General features: G+C 41.5%; 1 pseudogene; it reads left to right on the top strand.

Moving 5' to 3' along the window:
• Window positions 1-6,005: 6,005 nt before the first annotated feature.
• Window positions 6,006-8,887, top strand: LOC147608443 (exocyst complex component EXO70A1-like; annotated as a pseudogene).
• The last annotated feature ends 3,369 nt before the right edge of the window (window positions 8,888-12,256 follow it).

Here is a 12,256-nt window from a genome sequence, read left to right as displayed (position 1 = left end):
AAAGACTTAGATTCTTCAAAGAGGAGAGTTGTTATCAAGAAAGCCATGAGGTATGTATTTATTGGTAATCACCTTCATCACAAAGGAACGAGAGATGCTATTATAAGAAGAGTGCTATGTCAAGATGATATCTAAGATTGATTGAAAGCTTGCCATGAAAAAGTGTGTGGAGGTCATTAATGGAACTGACATCACCAAGAGGAAAATATTGGGATCAAAGCTTATGTGGCCAAGCATGAACATAGACATTAATCATTGGTGCAAGAGTTCATGAGTGTTAAGATTTTCAAAAAAGAAATATTAATTCCAGAGTGTATGCATCATATTTTGAGCTATGAAGCTTTTGAGAAGTAACACCATATTGGGGAATATGGGAATTTCCCACAACTTTGGGACATGTGGTCAAAAGTTTGGATTAACCATAACTTGAACACCACTAATCCAAAATGTGCGCTTTATAGCTCTTTAGATTCCATTTTTCAAGAGCTTTCCAATGATAGGTCATATGATAGGGTTTTGAGAAACTTACAAACATGTTATCCATGTCCTCTTTTTTAAGTATTCAAAAATGGGAATTGGGAAATTTCCAAATTCACTAATATGGTGTTAAGTGGGGTTTGGATGTTATTGGGCCTCTTTTACAGGGGACTAGAAACAAGAAGCATTACATTATCAGTGTGGTAGAGTATTTAACTAGATGCTAATCTAGAGCAACAAGCCAAGGTTTCCACGAGAAGAGTAGTGCGAATTAGTCCAAAGAGACTAGGCGAGTCTCCTAGGTTATGTACCGAGATGGAGAGCTTAGGGGTGGACCCTTCACAACCATTTGACATGGGTTCATTTGGGGGTGATAAAGTTCGTCGGGGGCAAAAGTACAAACACTATTCCTTTGATGATGAATACCTTCTCTATAGAAAGGTAGAGTCTATGTACCAACTATTGGTGATTTTCAATGCCAAATTATTATTGAAGGTCATGATAGTGTGAGTGTTGGTCGTCATGGGATACATAAGACCTATGCACTAGTTAAAAGATAGTTTTATTTGCCTAGTTTGTTTAAGAACGTCCAAGACTTCGTGCTGAAATGCAAGAAATTCCAAGTCAATAAACATGAGTGTCTCAAGGTTGGAGGTTTGCTTCATCCATTGGATATTCCCAAAGGGAAATGGGAAAGTATTTCTTGTCATCCTTGTCCTTGGTCCTTCTCTGGTCCTTGGTCTTGGTTCTCTTGAGAAGAGCACTTTCTCCTCACTCTCGATGTAGCTTGAATTGTCTTTCCTTGAATCTACTTCTCTTGAGAAGAGCACTTTCTCCTCACTCGATGTAGCTTGAATTGTCTTTCCTTGAATCTACTTCTCTTCTTCTATGAGTGTTATTTCCACTCCTGTAATGGTTGGTTCTTCAAGGTAGCCACTAAGGGCCCATAATCCTCAAGTGTCATGATTTTTAACAATATGGCTATGGCATCCTCTTCTTCTATTAGTGCCCCAATGCCAACCAATTGTTGAGTTATACTCTTCATTTTGTTAAGGTGTGCTGAAAGTGATTCACTATCCTTAATGTCCAAGCCAAAGAATTGTATTTTCAAGCTTATTTTTGAATTATTTTTCTTTGCCCCAAACAATTTCTCTAGCTCATCCCAAGCACCCTTAGATATATCTTGTGATGCAATGTGATGGATAAATCCATCTCCCAATCCTAATGCAATGATAGCTAATCCCCTTTGCACTTATCAATCACAAATGAAGTAGTCATTTTGGGGCTGAGGAGGTCTTAACAGTTGAGTACTACTCAAGTGTTGAAGTAGTCATTCTAGGGTTGAGAAGGTCTCAACACTTGAGTACTACTCAAGGTCAGTGTCTAATCTCAATACAAGGGAGATTTAAATGTAAGTGATGACTTCTTAATGCAAGATTTAGTTCCAATTTTTCAATTTTACCCTCAATTAATCCCAATCTTAATGATAAAATTAATGCCCAAAAATTATGATTAGCAAGCTTGGGAAATTGGAGCCTTCAATTGAGCTTGTAGGAGAAATTCTTAATGGGGCTTTTCACATACATTGGATGGCTTTGATGAGAGGAGTAGGCTATTTGGAAATAATACCTTAATTTCTCCAAAACTCGGTGCTAGATGTCATCGTCTGGTCTTTTCAATGCTGTGAAGCACGTACTTGATGAAAGCCCATGATCTTCAAGCTGCAGATGCCATAGGACATGCACTAAAAGTGCTCAGAAAAGGGCTTGGCCCGATTCGGTGTGTAGACGAAGAACGACGCAAAAGACCAGTCACCACATTTGGGCAAAAATCGGGCAGTCGACGTCAAATTAGAACAATTCCTCCAAGTCATTGATACATCTAGTGAAGATCAAGATTATGGGAGGTGAGGTCCTAAGATATTGTGACTGCATTGTAACTTCTAGTATTTGTTTATGGTCCAAGTCTACACATTGACGGTGGCACTGGTTATGACCATGGACCTACTCATTCAGTCTAGTGATGGACACCCCACCCCGCATCCTCCAGACCCATATAAATGCACTTTGAGGCTGTCTTCACATAGTTCAATAGTGTTTACCCCCTTACCTTACAACCATGGGCTTAGCACTTTGATAACCATCGTGCTTGTGGAATGAACCATCCTTATATCCCTTAGTGTAATATACTCCTCTTCCCTCTATCATTGCTTTCTATCAAGCTTAAGTTGTGTTTTTAGAAAAGATCCTACATTTTCTGAGTGTACTATAGGGGTTTACACCACTATTGTATACATCCATGATTTACCCCCTTAGTAGATGCTAGAATAATTTTGTAGATGTGTCCTCTTCTCATTGAATCATTTTTTAGAAATAAAGCCTTGTGGCATATATTTGAAAACCCTCTCTTGGATCACTAAAAAGAAGAGAGATTGTAGTACCAGGGAGTGTTCCCAAATTTTTTTTGAACAAATCACACAACTTGGACTCATAATTGTTTTGTTGAGAATTTGGAAATTTAGAGCTAAAATATAACTAAAATGCCTAAAATTTTATAGATTTGTTGAAATTGAGAAACTAAATTTTAAAGGTGGAAACAAAAATGTTACATGTACATGGTATATGGTTTGTAGGTTTTCTATAAACACTAGTAGTTTGGTTTACTACTTGGCCTCCCTGGAATCACACTATGACTATACCCACGAGGGCTAAAATTTGAAGGCCTAGTCTAACCTTCAACTTGAAGGCCATAAACTAGATTGAACTTCAAAATATATATGTTTGTGTAAAATTTAAAGAAATTTTCAAAATCCTAGCCTTTTGTGAGGGTCTCATGTTCACTCTTATCAATTAATTAATTTTGTGAGGGTCTCCTAATCACTCTTAGTGTAAGATTCTAAGTAAAGTCCAAGGTTTTATTGGTAAGGTTTATATGTAATTAGTTAAAAAGTCTCACATTTGGAATTACTTAAATTACAATAACTTCTAAAATTAAAGTTTATAAATTTAGTTTCATCAAAGATGAAATAAAATTAAATTTAGAAAAGATTATAGTAAATAGTTTTTCACACACGGAAAACCTTATATATTATGTACAGATGTTGTTACACCAAAGCCTAAAAAGTGAGATCCGATGACAGATTACAACACACTACATAAAAACCATCTCCTTGCCTTTTTGGCTAGACAGAAAAGGCACAAAATCATGAGACTCAACAATAGGCTTTGTAGGTTGATTTTCTTTCACATGGAAGAATATTTGTCGGTGTAGTCGGGGCAAGAAGCTTCTTTATCATCGCTATCCAAGGGTATTGGGTTGCCTTTACTACCGAGTACATCATTTTCTTTGTCTCCTCTTTCTTCTTCGAGACCATCACCATAGCATTCTTTCCCCTATCAAGACCACAACCATCCTTGAAGTAACTAAAAGAACATTTCCAAAAACGAAGATTTCATCAAAGTCTATGCATTGAGTAACATGCGGCATTTTCACAACTTTCCACACTGATGTAGCCCTCCTTCTCTTATCCATGCCATTGCTTATCTTTAGGATAATCTAATTTGTAGTGGGGTAGTACTTCCCAGTATAAGCATACACAATAAGGTTGACACAAGGGTCGCACTAAGCCTTTTGGTATGTAATTATCCATGTACACATGTGTGATTAAACAGGTTGGTAGACGATAAAGAAACTTTATTTTTTAAATAACCTTATCCATAAAGTGCATATTGCTCATGCCCCCTTGTGATTTCTCAGGAATGACATTGTGGCAAAAGAATCTAACGTAGGGCTTATGAAAATCCTTCATATAATAGCCTAGCATGCCTTCATAAGTGTGTTAGGGAACTTACCTAAGATCCTTACACAATGACAATCTCGCCCGATAGTTTGGACACATCCCAACCTATGTACTTCTTGATGAGCTTGCTAATACTTAGCAAGGAGGAGCCCATGACTTGAACAACCATTTGAAAATGCACATGACTCAATGTACCACCCTTTTCCAATGCAAAAAGCCACGGATGAATTGCTCCAAGGGTTTCTAATAAACAAGATCCATGTCACCATTGCCCACACTGATGGTAATAGAGGCTTCGAGGATTTTTGTCTTCGAAGGAGTGGTCTTAACACTTGGGGTGGATGCTGATGACCTAGCCTTGTTCTTTATCAAACACAAATTACCAAGCTACTCTCCATTAGGTGAAGTAACACTATATGGAAAAGTAGGTAGCACAATAGTTGGATCTGCGGAAGTTCTAGTGATATCCTCATAGGTTGCAACATTTGTATTACTAGCTAAAGGATGCCTAGCACGCTTAGGAGCAGACATATTAGCACCTAGAAGCCAACACACATAGACACAAACATACATAAAGCAACACACATACACACAAACATACTAAAAGCAATACACATAAACACAAATAGATAGAAAGCAACATGGCACTTGGTACCTCAGCCAGACAGAAAGCACACTGTCACCCTACTAATAGAGAGAAATCAAGATGGCACCTAGCATCCCACAAATAGATAGACACCAGTGCAAGGGGGTGCCTCGAAAGAGGAGCCCTCTCCCTCACTCCTCCTTGTTATTGCATGGGAGTTATAACATGGGAGATACTGTGCACTACAGTGAATGTGGCATTAATTAATGGAGCAGCCCAAAAATAAGCTACCAGACCCTTGGTTTAAATAGGGAAGAATATTCGATGAAAATTGAAGCAAAAAAAGATTTTGGGTCCTATTGTGGCCTTCTTTTGCAACCCTGTCATCTAAGAGGCTTTTTATAGAAGATTTGTAGGGTTTTGATGCCCTTTGAAGGCTTCAAATTTTAGCACTGGTGGCATGTCGACTGCACTTTGGAATTTCATATGTGTTGAATATCTTTGGGCTGTTTGGATTAGCTAAAATGCATGTGTTTTTGCTAAATCATATCTCAACATTGTTTCGGGTTCAAGGGAAGGTTTATCTATGCTGATGAGACAGGGAATTGAGACGGCTTTATAACTATGTCAAGCGCAGAAGTTGGTACATGAATCTGACGAAATAGTCCAAGTCCGAGAAGAGGAAGAAGATTGTTTTAGGAAAAAAATTCTGGCCAATGAGAGGAACTTTGCTCCAAGATTTTGAGAGGTGGCTGAAGAAGAATGCATGCTCTGATGCACAAAGATACTGAATTTGTGTCCTTTATTAGGAACATGAATCTTCTCAAAGAGGACCTATAAGGTGTAAAAAGCCCAAGTCTCTTTGTTCTATGGGCGCGTAGTTGAGTTGGTAGAACTGTTGGGTTCCAACGAGAGGACCCGGGTTCGATGCCATACGACGTGGGTATGTCTGTGTGTTCGAATATATATCGATTGATGTATTTTTCTTTTTTTTAGTTAATATAAAAGCCACCCATTTAAAAAATAAATAAAAATAATTTTTTTTTTCATGACTGGTACTACCCACCCACCAACAAAAAAGCTGGACTGTCAGGCGAGCATGTCGAGAAAACACCTCTTTCGCAATCGCAGAATCCTCAACAGAAAGGTGAAGTAGCAGAATCTCGAACAGCTCAGAGACGTAGAGAAGCTGCCATGGCTGCTGCACCCAAGGGGAGAAAGTACGAGAAAAGCAAACAGTTTGTGCTCTCAGTGCACGGGAATCAGCTAGTTGTTTTGCTAGCGTTTGCATCAAGCTTGTCGGAGGCCCCAGCTATGGCGATCTCGTGTAAGCTTTTGCCCCCCATGCCTAATGCTGGCCGCAAGGAATGATGCTGATTGCCTACGTGCTGCGCATACTTTGACAACGGTGCTCCAGAAAGAGGCCTTAACATCGCATCTGTAAGGCAGATTTTCCACCTTCTTCTCTCCTTTTCCATGCTTCTGTGAAGCGGAGCGGCCGTAGCTTCTACAGAAACCTTGGCCACATGTTGCAGTCGACATGGCAGTAAACAACGAGTGTGCTTAGTACTCAGAACCTCTTCTAGGACTCAAGAAAGGCTTACATTGTGTACCTTAGGAGAGATTTTCTTGCTAAGCTTGAAAAGGCAAGAAAAGGTTTGCGCGGGAAACAGCTTTGATGAAAAGCGCTGACTTGCAGCAGAGCTTTTTTGGTAGAAGCTATGGCGGAGGTGAACAGCAAAGAGGGAGTTTCTTCAGTTTCCTTGGAGAATGCCAGCTTTTCAGAGCTTCTGAGAGCTCGGAACAGGCTGCACATGGCTCTGCAGAAGTCTTGCAGCTTAGAAGACGACCTGTGCAAGGCTGCCCCCCGCCTGCAGTGCGTAGCCAAGCGCATCCCATCCCTAGAAGTTGCCTTTGAGCCTTTGCGGTCTTACAGGAACGTTTTGGATGACCTCGCCATTAACATCGACAAGGCAGTCGCCCCCGCCTCTGCTGTACTCAAGGTATTTGATGCCATGCATGATTTTGAAAGATCCCTCTTACATGAACCCCAACATGACCTCATTGGCTACATGGGCCTCATCTCTCGCCTTGAAGAGGCCTCCTCTTTCCTGTCCCAGAACTGCCCCATGGCTATCGAATGGCTTCAAGAAATGGTGGAGTTCCTAGAGCATAACCAGGTCCTCCAAGATGCCCCCATGAGAAGAATCTCCTCTCATCTAGAAGTCCTGCAGGCATGGCTAAGCGGTGGAGACCGGACAAAGCTGGATGGAGGGCTTCACTCAGCATCTCTAGATAGGCTAGAGGCTGAACTGCAAAGGATTCTGTCCATGGCGAGCTTGTGTGTGCTCACTTCTGCAAGCAAATCTGCTCGAAAGGGGGATGCTGGGAGGAACAAAACGCTTCCTTCCCAGACATCCAGAAGCCTACACCTCATTGTGCAAAAACTGGTGTCCAATGGACGCAGACAGAGATTTGTTGACCTCTACATAGAAACTCGCATCAGAGTCATCAGAGACAGCTTGAAGGCTCTTCCACTGGACTACCTCCATCTCAAATGTGGAACCAAGCTTGAATGGGAAACTGTAGAAATGTATATAGGTCCATGGACACAGCATATTGAGTTGGTTGTGAAATCGCTGTATGAGCCAGAGTACCAGCTGTGCATTCAGGTGTTAGGGAAGCTGGGCTATGAAGACTGGGAAGAAAGCTTTGGCAGAATTGCTGAAGCTGGGGGGATTATGGAGTTCTTTCAATTTGGAGAGGTGGTGGCCAGGAGCAGGGATGAGCCGCAGAAGCTCTTTAAGCTGCTTGACATGTTTGAGGCTATGAATAATTTGAGGTCAAGCTTTGCGAAGCTTTTTGGGGGTCTGGGATGCAAGGAAACCCAGCAGAGAACCAGAGATTTGCTGAAGTTGATAGTGCAAGTGGCTCATGGCATCTTTTTGGAGCTCAAGCAACAAGTAGAGAAGCAGAGAGGGATTCAACCCCCCATTGATGGAAGCTTGCCTAGTGTTTCGAGCTTTGTGCTAAGCTATGTCAAGCACCTGGTGGGAGACTTCTACAGACCTATCATCACTCAGGTGCTCGCCATTTGCCATAGCTGGAAAGATGATGTGGTGGAGAAGAAGAGCACTGACAGTCTGCTCTCTAAAGCTGTGCTCGGCATCATGAAAACTCTGGTCCTCAACTTCGATGACTGGGCAAGCTTATTCAAAGACAAGGAGCCTGTCCTTTTTCACCTCTTTCTCTGTAATAACTACTGGTACCTCTCAGTGAATTGCCAAGCTCCAGAGCTTAAGGCCCTTGTGGGGGAGTTTTGGCTTAGAGAGCAACAGCAGCAAGCTGAACTTCAAATTTCTCTGTACATGAAGGAAGGTTGGGCCAAGGCAATCCAGCATCTCAACATCCCAGGGTTCACCACCTTGACTGGTAGCAGAGCTGCTGCCCGCGACCTTCTGAAAACCAAGCTCAAAGCATTTAATGCTGCATTTGAGGACCTCTACCAGAAACATACCAAGTGGATTGTCCCTGATGCCGAGCTGCGAGAGAAGTTGTGTGTAAAGGTGGTGAAAGCCATAGTCCCAGCCTACAGGACTTACCTTCAGAGCTATGGTCCTCTCTTGGAGCAAGATGGTAGTAAGAGCAAGTATGCCAAGTACTCTGCTCAGAGCTTGGAGAGAATCCTTGGTAGCCTGTTTCAGGGGAGGTCTGAGAAAAATCTTCAGTGGCTCTGATAAAATGATGAGGTGATGAACTGCCATTGCACACCCTGCTGCAGTCAGTGTTGTATGATTTTTCGTGCGCTAAATAAAGACAACAGGCTTGTAAAAACCTCATTCGTGCATGTTCAGGAAGCAATTGCTTAGCTTGTGAGGTGATGTAAATCAATCAGGCTTTTTGTAGCCCTGTGATCTTCAGGTGTCTTCAAGAACACACCATAGGGTTGAGGAAAACCTTGTAGTTATGGTTTTTTGCATGAATGTCAGCATGTATTTACCACTTGGCATCTACTTATCTGTCAGGGCCCAAACGATTTATGTATCTGGTTGCTTGCTTTGTTAAATGCAATTCCACCTTCCATACTTACATAAGGAGCTAGCTATGGTTTGGGCTTTGTCTCTCTCACCTAGATTCCAAGGTAACTCTTTATTTATTTATTCCAAGATAACTCTCTTGAGCTAGCTATGGTTTGGGCTTTGTCTCTCTCACCTAGATTCCAAGGTAACTCTTTATTTATTTATTCCAAGATAACTCTCTTGAGGACGATGGATATAAGTGTCAGGGTCCTTGAAAGATGGAAAAAGTCACATCTCCATTAACCTTCAGAATATAGACTCCTCTCCTAGGCAAGGGGTTAGGAATGCTACCTTCCCCATACCTAGCGATCCAACTTCATTTGATGCGGTTTGAGAAAAAAATATGTTGAAAAGGTTATTGAAAATATCATGTTAATGCGGTGGAGATATAAGGTGTATACAAACTAGATATATATATATATATGTATGTATGTATGTATTTGTGTGTGTGTTTTTTTCTAAAAAAGGGACTTCTATTAAGTAATATAAAATCATATAAAGGGAGATCCCAAAATAAAAGGTAGGGAGATCTCAACCATTGGGGGGCAGTATGCTACTAGAAAAGTTCCATAGGAGTGGAGGAGAAGAAAATACCATGGTTCCACCCTCTCATAAATTTGTTGCGTTTTGTTTGACTAGCTGTAGAAGATCTATGCATATGGGCTTGGGTGACCAAAAGAGTATAAACTTTATCACTCCATATATTGTAGATACATTAGGGTGTTGAAAATGTGGCGCCTAGATGCACAAGGAGTATTTATCAAGGGGGGGTGTGTGAAGGTGTGAATAGCCTCTAGTAGAGAGGAGATATTTGAGATATTGCTTGGATGAGGTGGCATCAATGGAGTCCACATGATATGTAACCATTTGGCTATATTAAGAGCCTTAAGTAATGAGAAGAGTGTGCATTTTACCCCATCCAAGTCGTGATCATCTTGCTTTACACTAATCATCCATCATCCTTGTCATTAGCAACATTTCCACACTTTAATCTACGGCTTTCTTCACATTTCACCCACCATAGCTCTTCTTTCCATGCCCAAACCCTAGTTTCAAGTTGGTATCAGAGCACTTATAATCCTTGAATCCCCTTCATCCTTTCCCCAAAATCATTCACTTGAGGTCTCACACTAATCTCTTCTTTAATTTAGCCTTAATCTCCATCTTATCCCTTTTAAGCTCTCATATGGTAGCCTGACTACCCACTGGTTTTTCTATCAGTTCTCCCTCCACAAGGCATCTCTCTTCAAACCCTCTTAGAGGGAGCTAGCAGACCTCAAGGCGACTCCACAACTCGGAGCAATTAGACGATGGATGCCTATAGTCGACGACATTAGTAGAGAAGTCAAAACCGCTTTTACGATTCGGGAAAAACCTTCAACGTGGCTAGCACGGTGACTTTCACGACCATTCCACTGAGGGGAGGCTGCATCTAGGGGTCCTCTAGAAGCTCACCCCAGAGGGATTCTCAAACAAGGCAAGGAGCTGTCCACACTGGCTAAAAGAGCAGAGGGTACCCTAGCTGCCATAGCCAAAAGCTTGAGGTATTGTGAAGAAACTTAATTAAAATCTTAATCATAGTACTTCAAGTTTTAAGCTCTCATGGCAACCTGACTACCCACTGGTTTTTCTATCAGTTCTCCCCCCACAAGGCATCTCTCTTCAAACCCTCTTAGAGGGAGCTAGCAGACCTCAGGGCGATTCCACAACTCGGAGCAATTAGACAATGGACGCCTGTAGTCGATGGCATTAGTAGAGAAGTCAAAACCGCTTTTGCGATTTGGGGAAAATCTTCAACGTGGCCAACACGGTGACTTTCATGATCATTCCACTGAGGGGAGGCTGCGTCTGGGGGTCCTCTTCTCAAACAAGGCTAGGAGCTATCCACACTGGCTAAAAGAGCAGAGGGTACCCTAGCTGCCATAGCCAAAAGCTTGAGGTATTGTGAAGAAACTTAATTAAAATCTTAATCACTGTACTTCAAGTTTAATCTAGGCACAAGTACAAGTGATCTTTTGAGCTATTCTGAGTTGTTTGGTGGAAGGCTTGCTTAAATACCCTCTTGCATCCATGAACTCATGAGAAATCATGTCCAAGTTTCATTGAAATGCCTAGATCTCACTAGTGAATCCCTTCATTGATGTGTGTATGCATTCCATCATTGATGTACATGAGTTGAGGCATTCTGAAAATTAGTAATGAATGTGGCATGTATGTAAGCATCCTCCATACTAAGGCAAAGTGGTCATAAGTCTTCTTGAGTCAATCATTGTAAAGGGTAGACATTGCCAAGTACCATTGCATAGACGGGGACTTTAGTAAGATCCCCTACTCATCATGGCACACGATGAAATCATCAAGTCTAGTGGTATTGGATTCCACACATGGCAATGAAAGATCATGTATGCACTCATGAAGAAAAATCTATGGGGAATAATTCAAGGGAGGGACACTCAAGCAAGCCTAGGAACTACATGGGATGAGAAGAATGAGAGGGCCTTGGGACTCATAGAACTTGCATTGGATGATGAGGTCATTCATCATATGGCCAAGGATACATGGGAAGAGTTAAACAAGTTGTTTGGTACATAGGCAAAACAGTCCAAAGTTCATTTACTCATGCAATTTACTCATGCAATTGTATCAACTCAACCTAGGTACTAGCCATGATCTAACAAGTCACATCAACAAGTATAAAAGTATTACACAACAGCTTGCCACTATTGGTAAGACGCTTGATGATGATGAAGCTAAGGCTATTTTGCTTGCTAGCTATGAAAGGAAAGAAGAGTATGCCAAAGGACTTGGCACTTTATGATAGTAAAAGGGAATTCAAGCCTAGATGCAATCATTGTGGCAAGTTAGGCCACACATTCAACACATGCAAATTCAAAGATAAACCAAAGCTTGAATGTACGGTGTGTGGGAAACTTGGACACATGGAAAGCAACTCTGCTGGTCAAAGAATCAACCTCAACAAGCGAATGTGATGGAGGCCTCCTTTCCAAAGGAGGATATGGAAGCACTTTTTTGAAGCTATGGAGTTTTCACCCACCCCTTGTATCTTGTTGTGTTGTTTCTACCCGCTGGCACCGATGATGTAGCCATGGTAGAATGATGTAAAGGCCAAGATGCCTAGTTCATGTGTAAGGCTAAGATGCCTAGTTGTATGTTAGGTCAAGATGCCTATGATGTGTACCTCACACCTAGATGTGTCCTAGATGGCACCAAGGGGGGGTGTTGAAAATGTGGTGCCTAGATGCACAAGGAGTATGTATCAAGGGGGTGTGTGTGAAGGTGTGTGAACAACCTCTA

Source organism: Cibotium barometz, chromosome 53 (assembly GCF_041138505.1).
Source record: "Cibotium barometz isolate CiBa-2024 chromosome 53, ASM4113850v1, whole genome shotgun sequence".
NCBI lineage: Eukaryota > Viridiplantae > Streptophyta > Polypodiopsida > Cyatheales > Cibotiaceae > Cibotium > Cibotium barometz.
This window is presented reverse-complemented; position numbering and strand designations above follow the sequence as displayed.